Below are 8539 nucleotides of genomic sequence, written 5' to 3'. Positions count from 1 at the left end.
ATATTTGGTAATATGTTTTTATCTTTAAAACAAGAAAACGGGAGTCTGAAATTTGTGTACTGAATTCCTCTGGCTTTATTTTTAAAATGCTAGGCTTTATTTCATCAAATCAGTAAGTTTCATATTTGTGTTTTGCTTCTTTTTTTCTGTCTCTATTTCAAAGGTAGATCAGACACTACTCTATTGAATAAAAGTTTAATTGAATGAAATAATCATTTTTCAGTTTCACTGCAGTGGAAAATGGAATAATCTCTTAGTTTGCTGATTATGCTATTAAAATTAGCAGCAAAATGTTTCTTTTTACTGAATTTGTTTTTACGTCAATATATATTCTTTAAATGTTTCACAATTAGCCCATCTATGTACACTTTGAAGTAATGACCTTTTGAAATATTCTTATATTCTAATATTAATATTTATATTCTTTTCTGAATTTGAAACTTTGTGCATAGTGTATGTAAGTTCAGTGGCTTCAGGTCTGAAACTTGATTTTTCTCAGTATAACAGCATTAGCATTCAGCTGTGAGTATGTAAGATAATAGTATTAAAAGCAACTTCCATTCTGTTGTCATGGATGCAGCACAGCCCAATACTGGTGACACTATACCACTAGCCTTTGTACAATCTCATTTTATCTACTAATTTTAATTTCATTACATGTAAAATTAAATCACTATACAAAAAAAGTTGTGATTTATTTCATATTTGAGGCATTAAAATGTTAGAATCTATTGGTTATTTTTGAATATAAGATTCTTTAAAAATGTTTTTTAAAGCCATGTATGTCACTGTCAGTTATGAAAAATCAGAAACAAGAATCAAGAAAAACAACATCATATAAGGAAGAGAGTATTTTTTAAGTGAGTCAGTGATTCGGTATATACTCTTTTTGTGTGTATGTTATTTGAGGAGAAGTAGTAGTATTCTATAAATAAATTATAGAAATAACATGTACTTTTTTAATTCATGGAGAATTGTACCATTTTCAAAACGAATTTTTTTTTTTTTTTTTTTTACAAAAGCTATACCATTGTTTCTAAAGAACATATTTTGTCAAAAGAAGTACACATTTGCTTGATAACTAATCATGGTAGTGGAAAAAACATTGGTCTCAAGAATGTTTGTCCCAGAGCTGATGGCCATAACTGGACCTAGAAAAACAATATGCAACTCTATAGAAGGCAGGAATTTTAGGGTTTGTAAGAAATTTACTTTTCATTATCGAATAACCTGAAGTATATGTAAGGACAAAGGAAATGCATAAGAAAATAGCCAAATTTATAGCTGATTGCCTAGAAAGTATAATATCCAATACGTCCTCTCTTTATTTGTGGGTATGTATTTATTTGATCTTTTTGTCAATAAAATACCACTTTGTGATGTTCGTTCGTAAAAAAGTCTTCGTCCTTTTACATACTTTTCTTTTTTTACAAAAAGAGATGATTGGCATTTTAATTTTAAAATTGCAATTAAAGAGATCCTTTATCTGTTAAAAACAATTTTTTTCCTTATCTGTGTTTTAATTCTGATAGTTTGTATTTATATGGTGTGAGAGCAAATTTTGAAAAGGTACTTTACGAAGCCTTCATAATATTTTTCAATAATTTTTTATTTGATGGCTGCTTTTCTGCATTCTTTGAAATAAAAAATGAAAAATAAAAATTTCAAAAGTAGCTTTGGATATTAACTTTTGATATATTAGTAATAAAATATTTTGATCTTATATAATTAAATTTGTCTCCTGTTTTTTAATAATTTGAACCAGATAGGTTGTTTTTTTGTTATGATTACACCAAACATCTTTCACCTTATTTACATAAAGACACCTCAGATTGTATATTGCTTTGGCTGAGGATGATTGTAAAATGGGGAGGCTATAGAGTGGGGGAAATTTGGGCCCACTTATAATTAAACAACAATGAAACTACATGCATCAGTCAGTAAAAGCAGGCACCTACATTATGGAGTGAAAATTAAAGAGTCAAACATCCGAATATCTACTGTATCTGCCTGCTGCTAGACACTGAAGCATGGAGAACAGGATACACCTTTATGGATGGATAGATTTCCTTATTAAAAAAACACAGTGGGAAGCACAGTAGGGGAACTTACTAAAACAAGGCTTTGTGTAATTTCCTTGAAAGAAATTTCCCAAGATAGCAACTTGAAAAGCTTTTAATTGTATGACTAGCTATAGAGTGCGCTTTGCAATTGGTTGTATTTAAAAATTCCATTAGTTTGCAACAGATCTGGTAGAGCTTCCCAAACTCTTCTCTCTTTTATTTTTCTCCTTATAAAACATTTGATATCTGGACTCATTAAAATACATACATATTTGTGTCTGAATCCCTCTAAAATATTTTCTCAATTATATATTAGCTATTTTTATTTTGGATGAAAAATTTGACATAGAAACTGACATAATGGCATCACCAAATAAAATAATAAACTTTTATCGCTGTATTTACTGCTTCATCCATTTAATGTCTCACATGTTTTACCAGGTGAATACTGAAGGCAGTGTGGCATCTTTTTACTACTTATAAAAAGTCAACTTAACTGCTATAAACCTATCTTACTTCACACTATTCACTCCTAATAGTTGAAAAGAAATATGTCAAATGTCAGTTTGGAACTACTTGAAATAGGTTCTATTCTACTGCAAACTTTTTTTTTCTTATCTTAGGTGTGACTTGTATTTTCGGAAAATTAATTTTTTTGAAATTGAGTATGCCTGTTATTTACATTGTCCATTAAATATATTTAAACAGTTAAGACTTTGAGAAATTATCATTTAAAATTATTAAAAGAAGTCTTTTTGAATGGTAACCTATTGGTGGAGCATGATTGAGCACCTTGTGAATTTTTTGATATTCCTTAAATAGATTTCTAGTAATGTGACCAATGTTTTTCTAATATAATTAATCTATTTACATGTATTGTACTCTTAGACATATGTTAAGGTTCTGGTTATAGTAGACATAGAATAGAAACTGATATTATTTGGAGCAAGTTAACAGGAAGGCTCAGGGATTTTCGGTTCAAAAAAACACTCAAGTTTATGTTAAAATAAGCATTAGGTTCATATTTATTAATTGTAGATTTAGATAATTCAACCTCAACATCAGAAATCAACTTTGAATTTTACATAATTTGTTCCAAAACTTATAAAAATATAACTTAATAAAATCTAACTTGATTAGATAGACAACAGTATATGTCGAAGTAATAGATAGCTGCATACTATCTTCATCAATCTTGATTTATAGACATGTTATTTTTATGTAGTCATTAGCAGCAACGCTTTAAAGTTGAATTTCCTCCTTCGAGTAGCCCTATTTTAAAAATACACCCAAAAAAGCTATTTTGCTAAAAATGGTGGGATTTTTTTACCTTCTGGTTTAGTAATGTAATTATGATCTCTAGGTATTTGTATTTTTCTCATAAAAAGGAGCCACACAAATATTTCATAAATATAAATCTTGAGAGAACAGCCAATTTTTTTTTTTACTTTCATGTTGTCTTTATTTTAACACAAAGACATTTTTAATATATTGGTATTAATTCTGTAGGTGGTAGGTACATAGCAGAAGATTTTAAATTAATCTTCTTTCTTTTAGAGTAACACTTGTAAAATTCAGTGGTATAGTTTTTGTTTATTTCATTATATTTGATCATCTTCCTACTAAATTTAATTTGTAAATTTATTAAACTACTCCAAGAAGGAGCATCTAAAGTGAAAGGATTATGTGTCTAAACTATGTCTACGTTTTGCCTGATGTTTTTTTAGCTGTCTGAAATTGTATTAGAAAAACTTTCTTTTTTTCTTTTTCTTTTCTTTTTTTTTTTTTACTGTTGATATGTTCCTCAGTGTCAGGAATGAAAACTATTTCCAGTTTAAAGTCGAAAGGCTTGGATTTCAAAAGAAAAAAGAAAGTAGTGCTTAGTGGCACTTAAAATTGAATTGTCAGTTTTATTGAGAACATTATAATATACCACATTTGAAGAGATATGTACATATTTAAATAATTACAAATCATATTTGTAGAGTTTTGAACAATTCTAGATTTGAAAAGAAGAATAAGGATAGAAGGCCAATGAGATGATTGTTATTTGATAATGGGGTAATTTCTCATTATAAAACTCATGCAATCTTCATTTTTAGGCATTTTATTTACTATAACCTTAAAATCCACATGCACTGTAATAATTACAAACTTTGGACTGAAAAATACTCATGGTTTTAGAAAGAGGAACATATTTTTCAGTTTGCATTTTAAGTTAAAAATCTGATGTTCATACATTTAAAACAGCTTTCACATCACTAATGTACAGTTGCTACTTATAACAAATTTATTTTATGGTTCTTATAACCTCATCCAAAAATAAAGTATGGGAAGGATGGAAGATTTTCATGGGAAGGATTACTTATACATTTCTACATTTTCAAGACATCAATGTGACTGTGGAGGGAAACTAAATTTCAACATCATATGCTTATGCTACAAAAATGACCAGATATAATTTTGTTTTATATATTTCAGGGGGATTAAAGAGTTCCTGCAGGGAAACAGTTAATCTATGTTTAACTAAAGCTCTACTTTTATAATCTATCCAGTGCTTCGAGTTCTGTCATTGATCTATGATTTATGTGATTTAAACCACCTCTTGGCTGTAACACTGGTTTCTGTCCAAGATGCTGAGTTGAATACTAATTACAAGATCAAATTTATGCTGTTGGGTTAGGCAGCTGAATGAGTTCTCCATGAGGGACTCCCTTATCCATTCCCTGCCACAGTTGAACCTTAGGGAAGTTTTGTCAGAGAAAATAATAAGAGGAGAAATAAATGAATCAAAGAAAACTATTCTATATGCTTTAGTTTATTAAGCAATTATTTTTGAATCACACATATGCAGACATGAATGGAGATGTGGTTGTACAGATAGAATACATAAACTGCATATTTACTGACTCATCTGTGTATCTGTGTGTGTTTGTGTGTGTGTGTGTGTGTGTGTGTGTGTGTGTGTGTGTGTGTGTGTTCATGTATGGGAACACAGAATAAATACTCAAATAAACATCTATGGCTTTCTTCATAACTCAAGTTAAATTAATGGCTAAGATCAGCTCCACAGAATGGCAAAGCTTCCATTCTTTGACTACACTCAAAAATTTCCAAACTCTATGTAACCAATTATTTTATTAGAGGTAACAGAATTTATTTGTTCAGAGAATAATTTAAGACATGTAGGTAACTAATTTCTGTCTAGAGAAGTAGTACCCAAGTGAGGATGACTTTGTCCTCTAGGTGACATTTGGCAACGTCTGGAGACATTTTAGTTTTAACTGGGAAGACAAGGTGCTACTTGGCACCTTGGCATCTAGTGAGTAGAAGCCAGGGGTGCTGTGCATTCTACAATGAACAAAACAACTTCTTAAAACAAAAAATTACCCAGCCCCATATGTCAATACTGACACTGTCGAAAATCTTGGTCTAGAAGTACCATACACTTGTCAGGCATTGCTGGAAAAATGACAGTAATTGGTGTTTTTCACGTTAAAAAGAAAAGTCATGCAAAATAACTAGGCCAAATAAATGGCAGGATTGGAGTACTAGGATGTAGCTGTGAACAAAGCACAATTTAGAAGAATGTAAGACTTGAAGGCCCACTCTAAAATGTGACTTTTTCAATTTCAGTGGGCCTTTGAATTCAGTTTATTTTTTAGAAACAGAGCCCTCCTTCCCATATGTGCATGCATACCAACTTAAATCCTCTTTTCTTGGACTCACCCAAATACACATTTATGTATTATTGGTATATGTGTGTATTTTAAATTTGGAGACCTATATACTTGTTTGTATATAGGTTCGATCTGTTTGGGCATCTTTTTAATTTGTGACAATTATACAGTTGAATTTCCTGTAGAGTAATGAACATTTATTCTTGAGACACATTTGCTATTTATCCAGGTCATTTATTGTTTCTCCAGAAATGGAGACTTAGATTGAACTCGTCATGTAAAATCTGCAGCTAAAAAGCAGTGAGGTCTCAGTTTCCATGATGGAACAAAAGCTAAATGCTCTGATTAGTCCTTTAAGCTGAAGAACTCAGAGGAGTGTGTGCATGTGCATGTGTTTGTGCCTATATGTGTGTAATTCAGGTTAGGAATGCCTGTTGATATTAAAATGTACGCTTTAGATTTAACAACTAACTGTCCATCACATCTTTGACAATGATTGTGATGCTTTAGTTACCACAATGGAATGGGGTTGACTAGAAGAAACTGGAAGCTAAAATCAGACTATTTCCTAGTTCTGTCACCTTATAATAACTAAACGCTATGTCTTACTTTCTCTTCTATAATTTTTGAATAAGAGTACCTACATCATAGGATTCTTTATGAGTTGAATAGGGAAATTAATCAGAACTTTAATAATAATGATTGTTATTAGAGTCTCAAACTTGCAATTCCAATTTAGAAAAAAAAATCTTTTTTTTTTGCTTACTGATTTTAAATCAGCATAATGTTTATTCAGTTAGTACAGGCTTCCCTGATTTAATTTCCATTATTTTATAATTTATGAGAAATAATTATTCAGAGAAGGTCCAGTTTCCTGGCACAACTCATTTAAGGAGGAAGAGTCTACTATAACAATTGGTAACAAGAAGACCCAACATGGAAGAACAACTTATTTTGACAGGTTATCTGACCATAGCAGTGGTAAAGTCAGGAACAGGTGACATTTGGAGAACCAAATAAGCAGGCAGAAATATGGCATCAAGGATGGCAATCAGTAGGTACCAAAGCTGTCATCAAAGACTAGGATTTGGAAGAGAGATTCCCAGTCTTGGAGGGGAAGTGGCAAAGTTTATCACTGCCACAGTGAGTTCGCAGGAAGGCCATTTTTTTTCAGAGAAATGGGACTGGAGAGAAATAAAGAATATTCTTTAAAGGATTTGGGTACTACCACTTGAAATCTAGTACTACAGTGGTTTTACCATAAGCAGCAGTTATTTTCTACTTTACTGCCCCTCTTTCTACAAAGTATGTAAAATATAAGAGACTAGGATTAATAGAAGGGATTTACATATCTGTAATAATCCATGAGTTTTTCTCTAAGAAAGTCTATATTTCTTAAAATAATGTTTGTATTTTTTACTTTATATAACTAAAAATTAATGTGAGTAATTTTTTAAACTTTTATTTTAGGCTCGAGGTACATTTAGAGGTCTGTTACAGGAAAACTTGTGACACAAGGGTTTGTTGTACGGATTATTTTATCACTCAGGTATTATAACTTAAGGAGATTTTAGCAAGTCCAGCAAGGTAGTAATCTATTTCTAAAAACTGTTTTTAAAATGAATAGAAACATAGTGTCATCTGTAAGATATTTTAAGGGTAGATATTAACCACAGTCTATTTAAAATGTCTCTGGTGATCTGTATAACTCAAGACTGGTAGTAGTAATGGAGATTGTGGACATTTTAATTATGTCCTGCTCTCATTTTACTGGTCATCTGTGGACCCAGTCTTATAATTAATATACTAGACTGTAGAAGGGTGAGATTTAAGATTTTCTACTTTAAGTATTTTGAACTGGATCTGTTATTGTACTTTAAGTGCAATTGTTATTATATCTAAATGATGCGTGGATTAAGGAGGATTTAATTAAAAATATTTTCCCAAATCTGCTTTATAGAGATAGTAATACATATATTCAGATAACACAATATCTTATATACATAGAAACTTGAATCATGGTCAAATTGCATTATAAAATTTTGCTAATTTTGCGCCTGAAATAGTCATACCCTTATTATCTCCTACTTAGATTATTGAAATAGCATATTAACTAGACTCTGTGATTCCAGTTTCACTTCATTCTAATTTATTATTCATGTTAAAGCCAAAATCTGGGTGGAAACCTTCTAATTCCTTTCTTCCCATTGTCAAGAAGAGGTACTTACGTTTTATTATACATCAGTGTCACCTAAATAGATTTATAATATGTAGATGCCTAGGCCCCGCCCCCCTCAAAATTGATTCATAACATGGAGTAGAGCTCACTAATCTGAATTTTAACAAGCTTCTAGGTGTCTCTAATGTATGACTTCCTTTTACTACACTTTAAAAAATAGTGGCATTATGAATAAGGCCCAAAATCTTTCTCACAGCTTTTAACATGCTCTAAAGAACAAAATGATAATTCCCGTTTGGGAATTCAAAGATCTTAATTCTGATATTATCAAACCCAATATATCAGAAGCTATTGTAACCACTACAGAAAAATGAATATAGATTATTCATGAACCTACAGGGTCACAAAAACCTAATAGTTTACTTCAGCAGCCTCTCTCTCTTTCTCTGTGTGTGTGTGTGTGTGTGTGTGTGTGTGTGTGTGTTTGTGTGTGTGTGTGAGAGAGAGAGAGAGAGAGACAGAGACAGAGACAGAGAGAGAGGAGGTTATTAGCCAAATGATTCAGTGCATTTTATGTGGAAATCTTGGAAGCGTTACTTCCCTAGAAATAAAGATAG

This window comes from Macaca mulatta, chromosome X, assembly GCF_049350105.2.
Source record: "Macaca mulatta isolate MMU2019108-1 chromosome X, T2T-MMU8v2.0, whole genome shotgun sequence".
NCBI lineage: Eukaryota > Metazoa > Chordata > Mammalia > Primates > Cercopithecidae > Macaca > Macaca mulatta.
The sequence above is the reverse complement of the archived record's forward strand: the minus strand, read 5'-3'. Positions refer to the sequence as shown.